Here is a 22,417-nt window from a genome sequence, read left to right as displayed (position 1 = left end):
CAGGTGGCTCCTTCCCCTCGGCGAGGCCCCGCACAGCCCCGCCGCGGAGCAAGGTGCCCCCAGGAAGGCGGCGAAGAAGGGGCCCGGCCGGGCAGGGGTACGCTTTGCGCTGCAAGGCAAGTCCTATCGCCAGCACTGAGCAGGGTCTGCCCGTAGCTGGGCACGGGTACTCGGCGGACCCTACGCACAGAAAGCCCAACCTACCCCCTTTAGCTGCAGCGAGGAATGCGTTACGCTCATGTGTCACTTTTGACTTGTTTATTATGTACGCGAGTAATGGTCGAGAGTGAGGGTAATGGCACAGGGCGGTGGGAAGCCCTGCCAGGGAAGCCTGGGGGGCTGCAGCCCCCCGGGGAGGTTGGGAGAGCTTGGGAGCAGCGCTCCTAGGCGCTGGGATAGCCGCCAAGGGCATGGGCAAGGGGCCACCGGGAAAACACCGACGAGGAGAGAGGGGTGAGGCTCGTCCTTTCCTCCAGTTTGGGCTTTGTTTTGATCCTCGTTGTAGCGAAGCCCGGAGACACCCACCCACGATGGGGATGTCAGGCAGCCCTGGCTCAGGTCAGGCTAAGGTGGGAGCCAGACCGCAGACTCGCCTTGCACGGGAGCCAAGAGATCGCGGCTATAGATAGTAACAGGGAAGCTGCAGCAGCGAGGGTGTTTACAGCAACAAACAGAGCCTGCAGCGCAGTCTCTAGGCAGGAGCGTCACCCAGCCAGGCTGGGATCCTGCTGGCAGCCTCTCCCTCTGTTTGAGCTCATGGGCTAAATGCAGCGCCTGATGCTGCTGCTGTTGCTGTTGCTGTTGCTGCGCGAGCAACCTCCGTTCTTAGAGATCTGGGCCACGGGGGCGGGAGAACTGGGCCAGCTGCTATTTCTGAGCTGCCCGTCAGAGCAGAGGGGACAGCCAAGGACTGCCGCAGCTCACGGCCCACACCGCTCCCTGGGAAAGGACCCGCGGGGGCCAGTGCTGCTCTCACCAGCTCAGCACTGGCCTGTGGGCTAGTCCCTCTCTGGGCAGGCATCAGCCACCCAGGTTCTTGTGCTGCCAAGGGTTCTTCACCCTGACCAGCATTCCCCCCATGCTGGCTGACGAAGTAGCGAGACGAGCATGGTCTCTTCAGTAGCCCCAGGCTGCAGTGAGGAGGTCCCCCCTCAGTATGGCCCAAAGAAGGGATGTGCCAGCAAATTAGCAAAGCCAGGCCCCTGCCACCCCTGCCAGTGGTGAGCAACAGGCCAAACGTCTGCAGCTACGTCCCCAGCAGGGCCTAGGTAGATGCACTGGTTCCCAGCAGGGGCAAGAACCTCCAACACAGTCCGAAGTCCCAGATATTTGCCAGGCACATTTCAGAAAATCCCTGTTTAGCCCTGCTGCTGTCTGCAAACTGCCCCAGGGCCTCTCTAGCCAAACTGCCCTCCCCAGAAGAAGTGTCTGGAAATCAGGGAGGGGAACCCACTTCAGCAAAGCCCAGAATATTTTTGTGGTGCCCAAGCAAACCATCTGTTGCCATCTCTGCTGGCGACCAAGCGTGATCTGTTTGTACCAAACGGAAAGTGCACGGACGCCACACATTTCTAACACGTGAAAGCAACGAAACAGAGAAAGCGAAAACACATGACGTGGGTTTGTCGTTTGCTCCAAACACGGGGTGTGCACATTTTACCGCAGTGTGTGTGAGAACAAAAAAAGGAAGCAGGTGGTACCACAGGGACAAAACAGAGTGTGAATCCTCCTGTCTGGGTGACAGGGCTGCCCTCACTAGCATGCCAGCAGAGCAGACTCCTCGACCCCCTTGCCAGCCAGGAATGAGCAGAGGCATTAGGCCCTCACAAATTAGCGTGATCTGAGGAATGGACCATGATGGTTCTGTCAGGGCAGAAGGACAGCACCCATCCAATGAAGATCTTATCCTACATACCAGTGGGACCCCTCCACCTGCCTGGCCTCCACTTTTCCTCCCACCAAACAGGGAGATGGGAAAGCTTGCATCTCTGAGTCTTACAACAGAACAATGAGCTCCTCAGCCCCCGAGTGCAGTACTGGAACCTGGCCTTGCTTTCACACCCCTCCTCCATGACTGAACCTGGCCTAGGAAAACCATGGCAGAAAAGCACCTGAGGTGTGTGGACCAGTGCAACCCACACAGCCAAACCCCACTTTGGGCAGAGGAGATGGCTGTGCCTAAATTTGGCCACCCACTAGGGGAAGTTCATGCCAGTGGCATGGCCCTTTGGTAGCCACATGACAGTCCCAACCCACTCTCTGTCAGGAGTGCTGATTGCAGCATGGTTCTATGTTCCCTCTCCAAGCACACAATGTCATGGACACTGCCTCCAGCTGACCAGAGGCTGCTGGGGTGAATGGGAAGGAGACCTGGGAATCAGAGTCCAGCAGCAGGGCTGGCACAAAAGGGACACTGCTGTGGACACCAAGAAGTAGCTCCTCTGCACTGAAAAGCCATCACTGCCTGGCCTAGCAACCTGCCCTTACTATCAGAGTATCTGCGCAACAACCTGAGCACCTGTTGCAGTACAGACGTTAAGGACAGGCTCCAGGGACATTATTGAAATTCCCCTGGCACACCCGCACACCCACTGTTCCCACTTTCCCCCACTGCATTCACTCTCAGGGACCCCCTCCATCCACCCAGCTCCAGGGAAGCTTGTGGAGCCAGGCAGGGTCTGCAGGTGTCAGGAGAAAACAAGATGGAAAAGCAGGAAAGGGGGCTGATAAACCTGCAGTGGGGGCCTGCCCCCTCTGTTGATGTGGCTGGGGGATAGAAGGTGGAGGAAGGGCCCTTCGTACGTTATCCGTGGGGCCTGGGTTCCTCCCAAGACACACTGAAGCTATCACCCTCCCACCTAGCCTGGGAGCCTCTAGGAGGGCAGGGCTCCCACCTCTGCAGGTCTGAAAAATGCAGCACATATCCAACGCAAAGTATAAACAGTAATTAATATTCACAGCAGCTCGGTGTGTGACAGGGACATCCTAAAGAATAAACACTGCGAGCAGAGACATCCCGGCATCTCGTGGTCACACAGCCACATGCCACCGGCCACCAATTACTGCAGATGATGCAGCTGAGCCATTCCACCCATTCTTACTATGCTTTGCCTGCACCATGGTGGATGCTAGCTCACCAGGCACGGCTGGACCTTGTTCCACACACCGATGGACCCATGCACCATTCACAGCCAGCAGGTCTGAAAGATGGCTTTGCCCATCACAGCACTTCCTCCGCACCCCTTTGCCCCAGGGCCAGGCTGGCAGCCATCGCCCCACGAGCAAGTAGTTCATAACTCAGAGTAATTCAAGCACAAAGTTCTCCAGACAAAGCTCCAAAACTCCTGCCATTGCTGCCAGCTCGTGCGACAAAGCCGGAACACTGTGGCCAAGGTGATCTCTTATCTCCCCGCCAGCTCCAGTGCCATAGGCCCATCCCAGGGCATTGTGCATGCTCACGGTTATAATCCCAGGGCACTGACCAACTAGAAGGAGAGGAAACACCTGTAACAAAATGATCCACACATTTTGGAACCACTCCATATTTAGAAGTGAAATCCCTGAAATGAAAAGCAATAAGTTTGTGCTGAGTTAGAGGCAGCATGTTCAAACCCAGTGACATACAGGCTGATGCAGGACTTTTCTGATAATCAAACAAGATCCAAACAAGGCAAGCACAGCTGTGATTTCCTTGATGGAACCCCACAAGATGCCTGCAATAAAACCCCACAAAATCGAGAGAAAGCTTGGGCTTTCTGTTATGTCCAAGAGCTTTCTGAAGGTGGCAGCTGGACAGCCATGTTGCACAAGCTACATGGGCAGCATGCCCAGTCCTGTGGGACTGGGCAGCAGCACCAATCCTTATGCCATGGACTGACTGGGGTCTGGGTAAAGGGACTACGGTCTGGGTAAAGGGTCCTATTCCTCCATTGGTGCAGTGGCTCTTGAAGAAAATGGGCCAAGGGTAGCAAAGAAGGAAGTGCTAAGAAGAAGGAGGAAAAGGCCACTGTGCTTAGCTAAGGAGATTTTTTTGCAGGTGGAGAACAAAGCAGCTGAAATGAAGAGAAGGGACAGGATGTTGAAGATTGTTTAGCTCAGAAACCTTCTAATTGTTGTGACTGGGGAGTGCTCTGGGAAAAGGCTCAAGTGGACTTAGGACAAACAAAGGATCACAAAGCTGAAGATAGCCTAGGAGGGAGAAGGACAATCTGAGCCTTTGCCACTGCCTGGAGAAACAGCTCTGGAGGTAGTCCCCAGATCACCTTCCTCCTGTGCTATTTGGTGTCAGAGACCAGCACACTGGGCGGACTGCCCCAGAGGACAGCCATGGACACAGGCAAGGTCTCTCTTTTTGAGTCTTCAACTCTTGAAGTGCTGGGGCTGTTGCAGGGACTCACAGACTCAGCCTGCCCTGGCCTCAGGGGACTCACATTCATTTGGTGCTGCTGAAAGTAAATGTCGAGATTTGAAAGCAAGATGTTTACTTCCTGATCCGACTGAGCTGCACCTCTGGCTGGGCAGTCAGGCTGCACTTGAGGCAGAGGCAGAGCCAAAGGAAGCTGTCAGCTCTGTGGAAAGATGCTGCCACTGCAGGAATAGAGACCCCAGTAATGAAGCAATAGAATAAATAATAAGGCATGGCTATGGAGTGAGTTGGCCTTCTCTGCCCTAGAAAAAAACATTGGGAATACCCCAGGAAGCTGAGGTTCCTTAAATGGTATTTAAGAAATGTAGCGAATAAGAAATTCAGTATTATTAAATTATCTGGGGTTAACAGTGCCATGAATATACATACATGTAAACAGTGCAGAGCACTGCCAGCCCAGGCCCGAGGCTTTGATCCTTCCCATGGGTCCAGATCTGTCAAGCAATTTGGTTTGGCTACGAGTAGCTGCTGGGAGGGGAAACATCTTTTGTGTTAACCTGTTCCTAAGTATCTGCACAACCAGTGCTAAGCATATGCTTCTGCAGAGAGACCTGGGAGGAATAGGACATTTACAGATCATCTGGATGCTCTGCTCCATCTCTGTACAATGAACAGCATCTAGAGGAGAGTCTCTGTTGTTCACTGCTACCAGCTCACAGCTTGTTCTAAGTTGAGAAAAGCACTTGCCATCATCCGGACCCATACCAGCACCTCAGTACATCACCCATTTCATTCCTCATTGAGGTCATATGGAAAATATGAAGACAATAGACATGCCAGAGAATATAGGCCTGGAAACTCAAAGACCTCCCACAGAAGAGGTTCAGTGATCCACTTTGGGACTGTTTGACTTGGTGATTGCAAAGGGAGGATTTGTCCTCTGTACTCTCCTCCTGGGAGCCTGGCTGTCAGGGGCAGAACTGCTAAGCCAGTGGGGTCAGGTTAACTTGCTTTGTCCCTCTTTGCTTTAGGATCTCAGCAGAGGTCAGTTTGCTGCAAAACTGGCACCTCTCATCCGTGTGAGATAGCACTTGACGGTGCTGGCCTCCCTGTGCCAGTGGAGGTGTGGGTAGGCACCAGCCTGGAAAGAAAGGCACACACAGCCCAGTAAGGTGACCTGGAGGGCTGCCTGACTCTGGTTCCTCTCAGGAACAGGGGTTCCCTCCTGCCTTCCCCAGGCAAACCTGGCATCTCCCAGAGAGCTGGAGGCAGCCTGGCAAGAATGACCCAACACTGGTGAGGAAGTGGAGCATGGAGCTGTGAGTTTCGGCTCATGCAGCTGAAAAGAAGTGTTGGTCACCGCAACACACACCACCCTCTTGGGGCCCACCGCCTCCCTCCTGCCCCACAGAAGGGCTGTGCAGGACCCCTCCAGGCTGCTGGAAGCCCCTCTGGCACACCTGCACTGGCCACTGGAGTTTTGGGGTGCTTGCTGATGCCAGCATCCCAGCCAGGCCTCCGTTCTCCCTGCCCTGATGGCCTGCATGTTCAGAGTGGCAGGGTGTGTGGGACTGTATGGGCAAGTACCCAAGACAGTGGACAGCTCCAACATACCTTACCCCTGAAAAAGTGCAGAATTCAGAAAAACTAGTAAAATATTTTAAAAAGCTGTGCTGTCGACCTGGCAACCCCAGAGAGACACAAATCACTGCAATGTGTTAGAGTCTGGCATTGGCCAGCGGGTGGTGAGCAATTGTACTGTGCATCGCTTCTTTGGTTTTCCTTTCCCTTTTTATTATCGTAATTATTACTACTTACCATTATTATTGTATTTTCCTTTGGTGTCAATTATTACACTGTTCTTATGTCAACCTAAAAGTTCTACCTCCCCATTTTACTCCCCCCCAAGTTTTACCTCCACCCATTCCACCGGGTAGAGGGGGAGAGAGGGGAGTTGAGCAAAGGGGTGCGTGGTGTTGAATTTCCAGCTGGGCTTGAGCCCCGACAGTCGTGCTTGGCCGTGCTCGGCCTCCCAGGCCCGGGGCGGGAGGCAGCAGGGACCACTGGGGACACAGCCCCGCGCACACCGCACACCGCGCTCCACGCTCCCGGCGCGGCCGCGGGGCGGGGGCGGTGCCAGTCCCGACACGGGCCCCGCCCCCCGCAGCCCCGGCCAATGGCGCCGCTGTTGCCGGGGCCGCGCCGGGCGCCTGACGTTGCCCGGGAGACGGCGGGACGTTGACAACACACAGACCCGTGACGTCGGCGCGTGGTTCCCGTGGTAACGGCCCGGGACGTCATCGCCTCCCCCTCCCGCCCCCCCCGCCGGAGTGCGCGTCAGCCGCGCGGCAGGGGCGGGGCCTCGTCGCCACGGCGGTGGGCGGGGCGCGGTCGCCATGGCAGCGGGAGCGGCTGTTGTTTGTTTGGGGGGTGGCAGCCGAGCTCGGGCGGGACCTGCGGTGGCCTGGGTCCCTTGGCCGGCGTCCTGCCCACGCGGCTGCCGCCGGGGCACCCCCGCCTGGCCCGGCCCGGCCCGGCCCCGCGAGCAGAAGGGAGAGGTGTGCGGCGGGGCTAGCGGAGGTCCCCTCAGTTGGCAGCCCCCCGGGCGGCTTGTGGCTGCTGGGCACCCCTGCCCTGTGCGCCAGCAGGGCGCAGGCTGGTAACCTGAGAAGGGAGATGGGCCCAAGGTTAAAAATAATGCCGCTGGGAAGGAGGATTTATTTTTAATTGGGGAGCCTGGCCGACAGTGCCAACAGCGCAGCTGCAGGAAGAGCTCGGGCCTGGGACGGGTCGGGAGGGACAAATGGATGGACAGACAGATGGATGGATTGGCCGAAAAGACCACGCTACTCTGAGAGGAGTGAGCATGAGCTCTTGCCGTGCAGCAGGTGCTGGATGAGGACCCCTAGCACATGTGCCACAGGTCTGCTGTGCCTGTCATCCAGATTGCTGGGGGAGGGGGAGGAGTGAAGTACATGTCCAGCAAGCCTCAGAAATCTAGCCTTGAACCAAACAGTGAGAAGTGAACCCCAGATGTTGCAGTGTTTTCTGGTCCATCTCTTGAAGAGTGGCCTGGTCCCCTCTGCATCCCTTCCTGGAAGCAGCCTCTGAAAAGCCTGCCATGCCAAAATCACCCAGCAGAACCCCCAGTGCCAGCCATGCTCCTGCCACCGGCAGCGGGGGTGCCCGGCAGAAGCCAGACACACTAATTACTTCTTCCGTGCTGGGGCCACAGGGGCTGCTCCAGAGAGCCCTGCTCCTGGCGCCCTGTCTCCTGTCCGGCTACTGGCCCTTGGGTGTGCTTCGGGCTTCTTTCCCTCTGACATCAGCTTCCTCCCTTACAACGTGTAGCGGCCAGAGCCCTCCTAGGTGAAACACCCATCAAGGAGGGCGGATGGAGGAGGGACCCACCCAGCGGGCCCTGGCCTGGGGGGGGCCGGGAATGCCGGTGGGTGGGCCCCTGTGGCGGGGGGCTCCCCGGAAATCCTCAAAGCTGTGTTTGATTTGGGGTTGCTCAGGCGCTGCTGGCATGCGGCAGAGGAGGGAACCTCAGGGCCGCCCCAGCCTCGGCGTCGGGTGCCTGCGGGGTGGGAACTCCCAGGGACTGTTCCCGCCGCCGCCATCTGCTGAGGCCAGCAAACTGGAAACCAGCTGCTTGCCCAACCCTCGCCAGCAGCCAGCCTGTTGTCATTGCTGTTTGCTTTACATCAGCTCTGTTTAGTTTGGCAGGCTGAGGGCAGCAGGTTCAATCCGGGCGATTTTACAAGGGCTGGTTCCTGTCCCACACCCTTGCGGTGAACACGGCGTTCGTTGAGGATACCCTCGCCCTGCAGCCCCAGGGCAGGAAAGGGTGCGGCTGAAATTAGTGTTTGCTTCTCAAGGGCAAGCCTGAAGTGCCGGTATTTGGGAAGGTAATCACCGGGCGTGAGAAAAGGCTTTCTGCATGGTCACGGCAGCTCCCCGCATGCTGTGGGTACCCGGTCACCTGCTCATGGAGACTGATGGCTGTGTGGGAGAGTGTAGGTAGGTGGTCAAAGGCAGGGATCACACCTGGGGTCTGGTGGCTGCAATGCAGAGCATGTCCAGTCACCTGCCAAGGCAACTGAGGCCAGTGAGAAGGATGTCCCGCCACGTTGTGTACCCTCCCACAGACCTTGCCCCAGGCAGGGCCTGCTACTGACACCCGCACTTGGAGGATGCTCCATTTCCATCTGAGATGCATCCAGGCAGCTGGTACCCATGGTAGGGGGGTGGTTTCTCCTCCATGTTTCACCCTGAAGTGAGAAAGGAAACATGTCACTAGTTACTCCTGCTGTTCCCCTTTTACCAGAACAGGCTGTCTGCCCTCTGGCCCCATCCCATCCCAGGGCGCAGGCAACAGTGCTGCTGGCACAGGCTCTCACAGCTCCTGGGCTGCAGGGAGCCACAGAGACCCATTAGCCGAGTACCCTTCTCCCCGTTATCTCCTGCCTCATCTCATTAAACCGGGCATTGCCAGTGCCCCATCCTGCCAGCCAGGACTGCCACAGTGCCACCACCCTGTCTGCTGCAGGACCTCACCTGAAGGAAGGGAGCAGTGGGACAGAGGACAGGGAAGGAGCAGCAGGGCAGAGGACGGAGTTCAACATGCAGTAGCGCCTCTGCCCAGCCCTGCCCCAGCTGCTCCTTCCCAAACCTGCCCTGCCCTGTGGCGCACAGGCCCATCTGAGTGATGATGAGGGATAAGAATGAGCGGCTGGAGACTTGAGCTGTGAGGAGGCGGCCATGTAGCCCTGTGTTACTCCTGGTCCTCTCCTGCCCAAGTCACGTATTTCACTCTCTTGCACTAGACATAGGAGCATACAGCCATGTGGCAAGTCAGTTCAGAGAGCTGACCTGGCTGGAAACAGACCACTTTATTTCACCAGGCTGGAGATCAGCTTGAGCTGCTTGCTGCTCAGGCTTGCCATGGGCTGTGTTTCTGCCAGGGTACTCTCCTCACTGCGGGACGCCATTCCCACTCTTTGCTAGGTCCAGCTCTCAGCTATGGGGTAAGGACTCTTGTGCAATGCCAGCAGAAAACCCTTTGCCATTTTGTCAATCATTCTTCCACCATTTTACCATTTACTGAGAGCAAAATCAGGAGTCAGCAACCAGTGCAGGGAGAAGGCTGGTCCCATGCCAGGAGGAGTGGGAAAAGTCAGCCTACAGCGGCTCAGCTCAGACTGCTGTGGAGCTGCAACCTGGGTGGATGGGCACTCGCCTGTGCTGGAACAACAAAGGGTGCAGTGCTGGCAGCTGCCCAACTCCCTCTGTATCAGCTGATTGGAATCTGGGAGACACAGCCAGCACCTCCTGAGCTGAGCCAGGGTGCACAGTGCTGTTCAGAAGACTTGCAGTGAGCTGTGCTGGAAGACAACTAACCCCATGAAGACAAAAGATGATGGCTTTTCCATCAGAACAGCTCCTGGATATGGTTTGCCAGGCAGTTGTGAATAGTGTTATGCTGGCACAACAGAGAGGATGTGAGCAAGCTCTGAGGAGCTGGGATTGCTTAGACCACTTCAAACAGCCTTGGCATCAAAAAAGTATAAGCATGGCCACACAGGTGACCTCAAGCTAATAGGGCTCCAGCTCTCTGCAGTCTTTGTGAGTCCAAGCCTGGGACAAGTCTGTACTGAGTGGCTGCATTAGGACAGGAGCGCTGGAGCTGAGCTGTTGCTGAAGGGCTTGGGGGTGTCACCTGTCCTTTCACACAATATTTGAGTGTGTCTGCGCTTCCCTGCAGAACTGAGAGGGGGTGAGTTGGCTGCTCTCCCATTCCAGTTTATCCAGAGTCCATGACATTTTCACTCCCTGAAGCATTTTAGTTTCTTTGTGCATTTCTTGGTTGCTCTAGTGCCAGTTCTGGAGTTTTTTAGTGACGTCGCCCCCAGGCAGCATTCACGGTGAGGTACATCCACATCAGTGTTGGAGGGGGCTGCATTACTGTGTTACTGCATAACAGTCCTGTCCTGTCCCTGCTCCCCATCGCACGCTGCCTGGCCAGGACTGTAGGGGATTACAGGGCTGCCGCACTCCCCACAGAAATCACACACTCCCTTCACACACACACACTGAATCCACCCGCATAATATTCGGGATGCTCCCCCGTATCCCAGGTTGGGCTACACTCCTCTCGGCTCTGATTGTCCTCTCCCTCTCCAGCAAGTAGGATCACTCTGGAGTGAACTACTCACTGTCATCGTGACTGTTGTGAAACAGTTTATCTTCCTACGGGAGCGGCAGCCCTTGCCTGTCAGCCTGTGCCTGGCGCTTACAACGCCTCCAGCACTCGCAGCCCCGCTTCCTTCTCCCTGACGTGCACATATGCACGCTCCTGCACGCACACCCCGTCCGTCCTCCGGCATGCCTTCTGCGCCCGCCGGTTTCCTCGGGGATCGTGCCAGCGAAGGGGATGCGGTGGTGTGCTGAGGGAACTGGGGCTCCTGGCGCCAGGGGAGGGGATGCATGAGGGACAGATATGGGTCCTTTTGAGGACACCCCGAGGATGCAGATCTACGAGCCCAGCCAGCAGCTCCTTGGGTGGGTGGGTGGTGGTTGCACGTAGACCCCCTTGCCCTGCGGGTTATCCCTCACCCAGCAGTGCCTCCTCGAGAACGGCCAGGCGGCAGGTATGGGCTTTCAGACAGGCACATGCCCGGAGCGGGAGGGAGTCGGATGCCGTGACCACCGCGGAGGCTCGGCGGTGTTCCCAGGAGGTGACTCTTTAGGAAGTGGGTGCGTCCTGCCGGTGCCACGGCGGGAGGCCCAGCGGGAACTGCGTGGGAGTGAGGAGAGCCACGGAGCAGGCTGGATCCTGGCCTGACCCCCCCGGTCATTAGGGAGAGGACGGCTTTGACGTGAATCAGCAGTAGACCTGAGCACAGGGTATGCAGCACCCGGAGACTGGAGGAGCAGGGAGGTGCCAATCGACATCGTGACACGTCCTAATTACTTTAGCTTCCAAATCCACGTTGTGCTATTAAATTTGCTTGCTTGCACAAGAAACAAAAGCAAGAGGCATTCCCCAAAAGTCCCTCCAGGCAGTGGGCTCTAGCACCTAACCTAGATGTGGGCAGACTCTTCCTGTGCCAGACAGAAGAAGGAGTCCCAGTCATGCCGCCTCCTGCCAAAAATTCCCAAGCCAGCAAGCCCAAAGTTTGTTGCCCTGCCTCACCAGCCTGGGGCCAAGCATTGGAGCATCACTGATGAAGACACCACCCGGGAGGGCCCACACGGGCGAGAAGCCCTGCGTAATGCCTCGGCCCCCTGCAGTTGGGAAATGGCTATTGCGCGGAGCCTGGGCGCTGCGGTCAGCTAGCACGGGACAGGACCGCCGCCGGCTGCTTACCACGTCGTGCCTTACGTGTGGGAGGGAGGTCAGCCGAGGGAGCGGCCCCTGGGATGTCACGGGGGCTCAGCCAGTGTCAGACCAAGGTACCACAGAGCACCAGAAAGTACAGATAGCAAGGGCAGGAGCCCTCCACAGCCCCTGCACCCCATGGCAGCACGCTGCCCGGCTCCCAGTGCCAGGTGCTTGGCTGGCCCTGCCGAGCTCCTCTGTGGCCCCACGGGCTTCCAGCACACCTGCAGAGGTCCAACTGGGAGAGCAGCCTCCTGCTGCTGCTCCTGTTGTGGCTGCTGCTGCCACCTAATGGAGCCGTTCCTCCGGCCCGGGTGAGATGAGAGCGTCAGTGCTCTGCGGCAGCCGGCCACAGCTTGCACATCCCAGGCAGCCTGTGCCCGCTTGACCCTGTGCACGTGTGATGTGCAGGCGCTGGAATGGGTGAAATCCCTGGGCGCACATCACACTGCACGGCAAGGAGGAGACCCAGTGTCTCCCTATAGATGTTCACTCTTGAATCCCGTTGACACGCTCTGCCTCTCCATACGCACGCACACTTGGCACACGCGACACACATGACACACCTGCTCCACGCGGCCACAGCGCGCATGGAGGTCTCGGCTGCCGGGAGTGAGCATCCGAGCCTCTGGTTCTTGGCGGCCAAGACAGGGAATGCAAAGCAGCTCCCAAGCGACGAGGGTCACGGCAAGATGCTTTATATAACCCACAGCCACAGAGAAAACGAAAATAGCTGCCTCCCTGCTGCTCAGTTCGTCTCTCCCATCAAACACGGATAAAATTAGAGCAGGCCATGACGTGCAACTACGTCTGCGCAGGGACTCCAGGGAGACAGAGGGAGCCGGCTCAGGGCTCTGCCATTAGTGGCACAGCCTGCCAGAGCTTTCAAGTAAGATCTGTCAGCGAGGCTGGTGTGTGGCCGCAGGGGATAGATGTGTGGAAGAAGAGGAGGCAACAGAGGGGAGCACAGCTGCCGAAGGCTTGTGAGGACTGCTCCACGCCTCATTGCTGCCTTTTGGGAATGTAGCCTGAGTGCTCACACTCAAGCTGGGCTTCAGCGCTGCACTGACCCTCACTTTTCAGGCACGGACACCGCCGCGGACAGAGCAGGGCTTCTCCGAAGGCTCTGGATTCATAGTCTCTGAGGCCGAGCCCCTGATGAGAGGAGTGCTGGAGCAGGAATACTTCTGTCAGAGCTTTCAAACAAACCTGCTTCTGTGGGCTGGGACCCAGAGCTGCTGCTGTCCTCTGGAAGCTGACACGCAGAGCTGGCCAACCCCCCTTGTCTGCTGACTTTGCAACCTAGTGGAGCTACAGGATATGTAGTACTGGAGGGAGGTGAAAAGCTGACTCAGAAAACACTGTGTGGAGACTCAGACTCCTTTAAGAAAAAAAATTAACAGGAAAAAAAAGCCAGGATAAAAGCCTAGACTAGAAGCTGGAAAACAGTCACCTACATCCCTGTAGACACACAGAAAAGATCTGAGCCTTTTCCTGATGACACGAGGAACCTCAATTGCTCAAAGCTCCTGATTACTAGGTAAAAATAATAGTGTCATTGTTCAAAGGACATGCAGGTGAAGGTGTCTAACTCTCTTTGATTTTTATTGCCTGCTTTACTGGTCTGAACAGAGGAGAGGGAGCCAGGAATGTGTTTGTCCACTACTCTATGACATTGCTCCAGTCTGTGACTTTGGACACATCTTTCCCTGATGTCCATATGTCTGCGTGGGTGCTTTGGTGTTGCATCCTGTTCTCTGGGGCTAATGGTCTTCATCCTTGTTCAGCTGACAAGGTAAAGGTTTATGAAGGTGAGCAAATTAATATTTGTCAAACAGTAAAGATGACAAGAGCCCCGGAGAAAATCTCTATGTTAATATTTATTTATGGAAAAACAACAACAACAACAAGGGCAAAAGGTTTAAACTGCTTTCCTGGCCTGAGGGACATGTACCACTTATGAAGGTAATTTATGCCCTGTCCCCTGGTGCTCTGCCACCTTCCCCCTCCACCTCTGTCACATGGCACTGCTGGATAAGTTTCTTTTTGGAGAGGTGGCTCAGCTCCCAGGCAGAGCCTGGAGGCAGGAATCACAGATATATATGGCAGCATGGTAAGAGGTGAGGTAGGCAGTCACAGTAGCAGTTCTTCAGGCTGGGCTCAAAAAAAAGCCCCAAAACCACACAGAGCAAATGAAATCTGTTCATCTGTCCCATGAGTTCCCGGAGTTGAAAGGCTCATCAGGAGAGAAGTGCCTGGGTGAGCGGAGGAATATCTGTGTCACGTGGTGGGGTCCCTTCTCACTCAATTCTGCCCTGAGCCGGGTGAGACCACCTGGAAGTTGCTCACACACTGTTTGCTGAGTATCCATCACTGCCTGTTATCTTACCTCACTGATCTCTAAGGAATTGCCCTGCTGCAATCCAAATGTCAACCATACAGTGCAGAACACCCAGTGTGCCCCTGCATCATCTGTTATCTTCTTCTCCTTGGGCCCTTGACAAGTTCACAGGATGGGGAGTCACTGAAGTGGCAGAGGCTGGTTTTGCATTTTCACTGAGGCAGTTCAGAAAGGGTGCTGGGGAATCAAAGGGCTTCATATGACTGTGCAGCAAAATCCAGCTTCCCTATGTTGGTACCAAAGTCTGTGTGACTCCCCCCAAGCCACCAACATCTGTGTCTGCATGACCTTGTGCCCCTACGATGCTGCCCTGAGCAGGATCCTGCCTAGTGCTGCCCAGCTTTGTGTGCAGGCAGAACTCCCAGTGCTGCCTGCCTGCTGCTGGACAGGGAACATTCATCTGCTGCCCAGGTTATCAGGTTCCTTTGTTTCACTGAAAGTGCTAGTTTATTCATAGTAGAAAGCCTCTGAGAGAGCAGAGAAGACAGAGGTGGAAAGGACCAGCAAGGATGGGACAGAACAGAAGGGCCTACAAAACATGCCCTTTCCCCACAAGCCATAGGTCACCCCTCCTCAAGCCAGGCTGGCTGTTGCAGAATAGTTATGAGACAGGTGAGGCAGCCATGGACCAGCTGCTGGGAAAGTGGAGAGAGGGTCACACAGCTCCATGGCACAGAATGTCAGAAGTCTTTGATGCTTCCACTGCACTCACACCTCGCCTGTGCCTTCTCCCTCACACTGAGAGGAATGAAAGAAGTAACACATGAACATCAAATATCAGGGGTATTTGTTGCAGGCAAGGGCAGGAGAGCACTGGGATACAGTCTGGGATTCCCCTTGTGGCTGTTGGAGAACTGGTTTTACTAGCAGGATCTCTGCTGGGATGAGATGAATGGGGAGCAGGATTAATTTGCAATCCCTCTTACGTCAACACTTGACGGAAGACTTAATTACTGGGATTTCCCTCTGATTATCCTGGGAGAATTGGAGATCATTTTACAAGCTCTCACCCAGCATCAGGCAAGGAGCCATTCTCAGGCTGTTTGAGTCTTTCTAGATGTCAGGAATAAAAATTGTTTCCTGTGAGCAGCAGCAAGCAACATCCACAACAACTGCGGTCTGCAAAGGATACTTAAAACAGGAGCATCTTTTTCCTCAAACCCTCAGCACATTTCTCTTTCATAACTGTTCTATAGCTCAAAATAACCTGTCCTGGCAGCTGGTGTTACTTGCATAAAGAGGAAGCTGAGGCCCTCAATGAGGTCAAAGGGAAGAGCACTCTGTCTAGACTAACATCCCTGGGGATTTCAGCCCCTGCCTCCTGGAAACCCCCCTGGTCCAGAATTGTCCCGGTGAGTCAACGCCACTTGCACAAAGCCAGCACTGAGGCAAACTCCAGAGCTATTCCATGACTGACAACTCTTGGGAAGGCTTCTGCAGGGCAAAGGAAATTTCCACCTTGCTCTTACCGCTTGATCCTTATCAGTTCTTCCTAGCCATGCTGCAGGCTGGATGAGAACCTGCAATTACACATCCTCATTGCTTATTTCCTTTCCCTCCAGCTAGAAGGCCTTCCTTGTGCAGCTCACCAAAAGGCCTGTCTACTGATATTCTCCATATCAGATGTTGCAGGCAATGGTCAGCCAGGTCTTTGATGCTTACTGAGCCTGGCACACTGGCAAGGCTCACATGGCCCACCGGCCTTTGGCACAATGTTTAGGAGTGACTTAGTGACTTCTTGTCTATGGCCAGCAGTGAGAAAGCCAGTATTCCCAAGCTATTTCTTCTGTGGGTTTTGGGGTCCCTCCTGCACCCCCACAGCTCGGTTTGCCCTTGCAGAAGGAACTCCACTATGCAGAAGTTGCCCATCTGCACTGAGTGGTTGTGGAGGCTGTGGTTTGGGTGAGCCATCCTGCCCCCAGAAATCTTGCTGTAGAGGAGTTATTAATACTCCTTTGTCCATGTGCCATGCTGACTAGCTTCCAGAGATAAGTGCTCTGCTCATGTGCCTGTGGAGAGAGGGGACTTCCCAGGCCTAATTCAATGCTTCCCATTCCTTGCTTTCTTACACACCAATCTCTGCCGAGGCTGCTGAATCAGTGTTCATCCAGCCAACTTCCCTTTTTCACAAGGGGAAATATTTATAATCTAACACTCAAGCCACCACGCAGTGCAGCTGGTGGAAGACATCCAATAAACATCCCATTTAACTGCTGCCTTTGCTGCCAAGCCTCCTCCCAAGAGCTGGCGTCTTCAGTAGCATTCAGCTGCACTGTTGTTGATATACAGGAGATAATATTCGTTATGCCCTTTGTTGGATGCTGACCGCTCTGATGAACTGCAGGAAGGAATGTTCCTCATGTTAATCTTCAAATAATCAGCAAGGTTGTTCTGAGCTGAAAAAAATCATGTCAGTGTGGAAGAATTCATTAAACTTTGTCCTCAGTGGAGAACCTGGCTTGGTACTTGCCACTGAATCTAGCATGAAGATATTTTTGGAATAGGTAGTGTTGCTGTGCATAAATATCCTCTTTTTATTATTACCAGGTGATATGAGGATAATATCATTCAGAAATTCTGGCTCCATAGCTACAGCTGAGATTAATTTTGTGTTTTAAGTAGAGATTTGAGTACTCTCCTGTTTGATGTTCCCTCCTCAGTGTTCTTATACTTACTTGCTATGTATAAGAAGGAAAGATCTGAAAACAGACAGATACAAATGTTAAATAGCTGAAAAGTTAAAAATAATTAAAATTAGCCCTTGAAGAAATACAGCCTCTAGTAACAAACCTTTTTGATGTTTAATCATCACCATAGTAGAATAATAAAAAGACTTCAGGCTTCCTACACAGTAAAAGCTTCCTGCTATCATGTAAAAAACCTACACAAGAATATTTATTTTTTTAATTCCTGGGTATTCTTCACATTACTCATGACATGTGAAAGTCTCTCTGACTGGTTACAGTAAGAATTCAGTTCAGAATTTTTCTTTTAAAAATGCCACCGAAGTCAGAGCTTGTCTTAAGTGGGGATCATTTGGAAGAGTTGCCCTTAAACACACTGATACACAAACCTTTCCTCGTACCTACTCATCAATTTCTCTCAGTTGCTGTCTTCTCACAGCTTAGGCAGCCACCTTGCTCGAGAGTGAATGTGACTATATTCCATCAGGTACACCTGGAGGACAGGTTCTGTGACAAATAGGCTTTCAGTTCAAAAAACTGAAACCGATTTTAATGAAATACCTTCATAGACATTGGACAGCAAGTCTGGAAACCATCTGATTAAAGAATTCAGCGATATTAAAAAGCATTGAATGGCTGGCAGGAACATCCATATTTTTAAAAGTGAATGAATGTTTTAAAGAGGATAGTGAGACTTCTTCTGAGGGCCTCTGGTTAGCTCTAACTCATAATATTTTGATGCTGGAGTAAATATGTCCTGTCTTTCTGCTGTGGGCTTGTCCATTGTCCTCTGCCATGTCCATCACTAGCCAATATCAGAGAGAGGACAGTGGAGGAGCTGATCTGTGTGGTCTGGGAGCTGGTCTGGAGGTCACCAGCAGTTGGCAGCGATGAGGTGAGTCAGGACTCCAGCTGAGCTGCAAGGAGGTGGACCTACCACGGCCTGCCACCTCTTATTTAAGAGGTGAGGTTCATTGGGTGAGTAGACAGCTCAGTCAGACTTGTACAGAGCAACAATACACAATGTAACTGCTGATTAGACCTCTATGTCAGCATAAATTCAGTTTGAAGAAACATGGGGTAGAATTTACCTCACCAGATTTGGAAGTCTGGTTCAGAACAAGATGACTTCTCCCTAGAATAACCTCTTTCTCTCCATTGCTTGGAAAGAGGATGCAGCCCCCATGCCTCATGAGATGAAGAGGTGTTCATTGATCAGATGGATCTCAGCTTTAGTCTTTTAAGAAAAAGTAACTATGAAGTTACGCTCCAAACCTTAAATGTATGCTCTTTTGTGTTATTGTAAGCTTGCACTGTGTTTCACAACTGAAAGAAAAATAATGGTATGACTTAACATTGGGGAGTTCACCTGTTGAGACATGACAATACCCCAAACTTCTAGGTCATTTTTAGAGTTGTGGCTTAGGTAACAAAACTGTATGCAACCTTTTGTAGAGATTCTTGAAACCCTGTGTAAACAGCAGTTTGTTACCCTACCTGAGCAGAGGTATGTGGGTTGCAAAGGTCAGAGGAGAACAGGATGAGGGCTGGGGGGTTGAGAGGAGGTAAGAAGCCAGTTGCTTCTTGCAGAGGGTAGAGGTGTCTAGGTGAGCTCTGTATTGGTGTTTGCTGGGAAAGTTCATCCCAACTCAGTTGCTGGTGAGCAGGAGAGGCCAGCAGGATTCTGTGGGACAGGGAAAGGGTGTGCTAGATGTGGCTGGGGCTGTGGGAGAAACAGGGCTTCAGCTGGAGCTGCCTCCTGGGAATGGAGAAGGAAACTGTCTTCTCTTGAGCTCCAGGAGTGCAGTAGGTGAAAGTTGCTGGGAAGTGAAGTGGGAGGTTTCCTCAAAAAGCAAGGAGGGAGCCTCACTAGCCTGTTAGGCTATTGCATGAAAGCTGAAAACCTGCCTAGCAGCAGGAAAAGCACTGGGGGAAGATGAGAGGAGCATTGTGAATGCTCACTTCCTTAAAGTGGTTTGTGTATGACTGAATTTGGGCTGTCTTTGATGAAGGATGTTTTGTTCCCCTAAATGAACTCATGTTTTAGATCAAGCAAAAGTAATTAATATTCATGCATGATTTTTTAGTAGTTTAGGTAGAAATAACTTTAGTCACTGGGTGAAATGGAAACAGATATGTATAAATATATTGTAATGGTAGTCTGTGTCCTCAAAGGAGTTAACTTATATGCTTCTTGATGTCTAAAGGTTATTTTGACCCATGCCTCTTATCCAAACATATAGTTTAGCTATATGGCCACCACACAGTATCTGGGGTCTCTGGGACATATTACAGGGAGGCAGAGCAGTGCAACACTGTTTTATGGCTATTTACCCACTGATTTATTTTTAGTTGATTGGGTAACATCCTTATCTGGATTGTGATCATGATGGTGGCTGTGCTAGTTATATCCCAGCAATGAGTTCAAACATAGCCCCTTAAAAGAAGTGGCCTAGCACTTTCCAGAAGTGATGGATGAATAATTTTGCATGGTTAGTAAAAACAGTGATTAGCATCATAAAGCATATGCAGTTTTTATAGAAGTTTCTCAGTAGCTTGTAGTGGATTGCCAGGTGCAAGGCAGAATGAAAAAGGATTAGAGCATAAAAGTAAGGTCAGAATAGTTTTTAAGAGGAACACTGTTTCAACTTTTTATTGTCTAAAAGAAGAAAATGCAGAAATGCCACAACAGTTGACGCAAAAACAGTAAAAAAAAAGGTCTGATTATGTAATTTACACACATTCATCCACATTGTTTCACAGAGACAGCAAATCAGTGTTGTCTTCTGCCATTTACCATAGATAAAAGATACATTTTGGTATGGCAAGAATTGACTACTGGTAACACTCTGTGAACTTTGTCAGTTGAGAAAAAATTAGAAATTTGTTGGGAAAGGGCATATTTTCCTCAGTGGCCTTTGCTGCCTCAAACTGCAGAGATATCCAAAGGTTTCCAGGGCTTCTTTGCTAACACAGGACCGAAAGCTGAATAATTCATTGCTCTCTGCATCATTTTCAAGACAGCAATGAAATTGCATTAGGGATATTTGGAAATATAAGAGACATATACAAAAAAAAATTGTTTAAATTTTGGCAATGTGTCATGATTGGTAGGTGACAGAGTAATGTTTACTTTGGGGATACACCCATTTCTCTGTGGATTAGCAGCAGTGAGAACGAATACCTGCTTCCAGCTGGTTGCCGAGCTCCCACAATGCTTAACAGAAAAGATTAATCTAAAATAGGTCATCGCTTCATCTGGAAAGTTGTGTAACAAGTTATCAATCTCTCCCTCACCCCTATTAAGTGTTTCAGAATTACAGGAAGCATTTAATTTTGCCAGCCTCCACTATGTGGAAATGTTAAGGCATGTCCCTGCAAGACTGTTATTTCCTAACCTGCAGCTGAAAGGATCTTAAAATGCTTTCTCTCTGCTGTAAATTACTTTGCACACTCAAGGGAGATTGCCCCACTGCATGTTTAAGTGCTTTAAAGAGCCAAAAGCTGGGGATTGTGAAGAGACTCACAGCAGCTCTGTACTATTTTCTTTCACAACATGCTGAAGCACCAAAGCATCTCTAAGAGGGTTTTATAATTAGATCTGAACTTGCCTGTGCAGCAGTTTCTAGCATAATGCATCCACACGAGAGAAGGCTACAACAGAAACTGAGGATAAATTTGTTTGTCGTAAATGTAACTCATCTAAAAATGGACCATGACAAAACAGCCACATTTGGAAGGGATTTTAGTCAGTTACATATTCCGTCTTGATGGTTGAGTTCACACATTGATTTTAGAAAATCAGGCTACCTTAACATGAATGAGCCTCTTTCTCTAAAATTTCCCCCAGAAAATAAGGCATTATTGAATGTTTTAAATGTGCTAGAAGACTGGGATGTATCACTGGTATGAGGACTGTTCTGCATGAAGAGATTTGTCATGCTGTGCATGTTTTATCAGGAACTTTATGCTACAATATTACGACATTTCATATCTTCATATTCTAGTAATGTATGTTTCTTAAAATTTTTATGTCCTTCCGAGCGAGGAGGTCACTCCATCACTGTACAGTTGGTCTTACCGCCTGTTCCTGCATATGGAGGGCTTCAGTGCATTGTCTCAGTATGAGGATGTGAAAGCACAGAACTGTTTTTTAAAATGCTCTGCAGATGAAGATCCAGGCATTAAGTTTGATGCTTTAAGCCTCTTGAGACTGAAGTTTGTACTAGTTACTTCTTGTCATTAAAGACATGTTTTGCCCGGAGAGAGAACACAACTGGTGATGTTTGAGGAATAAAAGTGGAGCAATGGTGCAACTTTTTTTTACTCAAGTTAATAGAAATAAAAAAGCTATTATGCTTTCTAGCAATGTTGCTATCCATGTCTTTCTTCCTGCTTTTCCTTGTATATACATATTTGCAGCTGATGCCAGGAGCTGACTGCAACTGTGGGATCATAACCACACACCTCTGCAATTTTCCTCCTCCCTGTCTGCCTGTGTGAAGGCAGGTTACACCACAGAGCAAGCCACTGCTCGAGCTTGTGCATGTTGTCCCCGGCAGTTCCACTCCCAGGATGGGAGGCTGAGAATGGAGAGGAGTCGATGGTGTGGTGCCAGGGATAGCAGAGGCCCAAAGCTGGTCAGTGGGTTACTCAATGCTATCTTCCTAAAGAGTAAAATATACCAAGAGGAAAGAAAAAAAAATTGAATCTGAGCATATGCTGGAAAAGAAGAGGAAAATAGTAATTCTCTGAGTGTCTTCAAAAGTCATCATAATTTTATTTGCTGTCAGAAACACTCAGATACTTCTGTCGAATGGTATTTGCAGGGTGCTGGTGCAAAGAAGCAAGACATCTGATAAAACTAAATTTTCTTGGCTGAAGAAGTCAAAATGGAAATTACTCAGAAATTAAAAACCTCATAAAATAAACAGCAAGTCCCTCTCCCAGCAAAGGACTTCAGCTGTAAGGCAGTCTTGAGGAAACTCAGACTGCTTGCCCATCCTCAGTATGCTCCTCTACCTCAGAGCACAGTTTAATTTTTTTCTAATTTTCCAATTCTTTAACGAGCGAAATCATTATTACTTATTACCATCCGTTATTACTGGATGAACTTCATTAATCATTTGTTTCATAACTAAATAGCTTACTCGAAGGGACAAGCTTCAGTACCTTACGGCCGGTACCCCTACACATGAAGGAGGTGGGTCAGGAGGGCGCCGAGCCCCGTTCATGCGGACTCGCGGGTCGCTGCTCCCGCCCGCACGGCGGCCCCAGCCCCGCATCCCCCTGCCCCGCATTCCCGGGTTCCAGTCCCGCACACCCCCATTCCTGTCCCATGATCACTCAGCCCCGCATTCCTCGGTTCCACTCTCGCAGCCCCCGGTGCCACTCTCGCAGCCCCCGGTGCCACTCTCGCAGCCCCCGTTCCAGCCCCGCATCCCCCGATTCCAGTCGCGCATCCCCCGTGTCAGTCACGCACCCCCGTTCCCGTCCCATATCCCCCGTTCCAGCCCCGCATCCCCCGGTTCCAGCCCCGCATCCCCCGTTCCAGCCCCGCATCCCCCGTGTCAGTCACGCAC

General features: G+C 52.0%; 1 long non-coding RNA gene across 1 annotated transcript; it reads right to left on the bottom strand.

The window, feature by feature from the left end:
• Window positions 1–19,344: 19,344 nt before the first annotated feature.
• LOC135416072 (uncharacterized) lies at window positions 19,345–22,235 on the bottom strand. The gene is made up of 2 exons (XR_010431425.1): window positions 22,008–22,235; window positions 19,345–21,502 (listed from the first exon to the last, which is right to left on the bottom strand). It is a non-coding gene; the product is annotated as an uncharacterized LOC135416072 (long non-coding RNA).
• Window positions 22,236–22,417: the final 182 nt, after the last annotated feature.

Source organism: Pseudopipra pipra, chromosome 6, assembly GCF_036250125.1.
Source record: "Pseudopipra pipra isolate bDixPip1 chromosome 6, bDixPip1.hap1, whole genome shotgun sequence".
NCBI lineage: Eukaryota > Metazoa > Chordata > Aves > Passeriformes > Pipridae > Pseudopipra > Pseudopipra pipra.
This window is presented reverse-complemented; position numbering and strand designations above follow the sequence as displayed.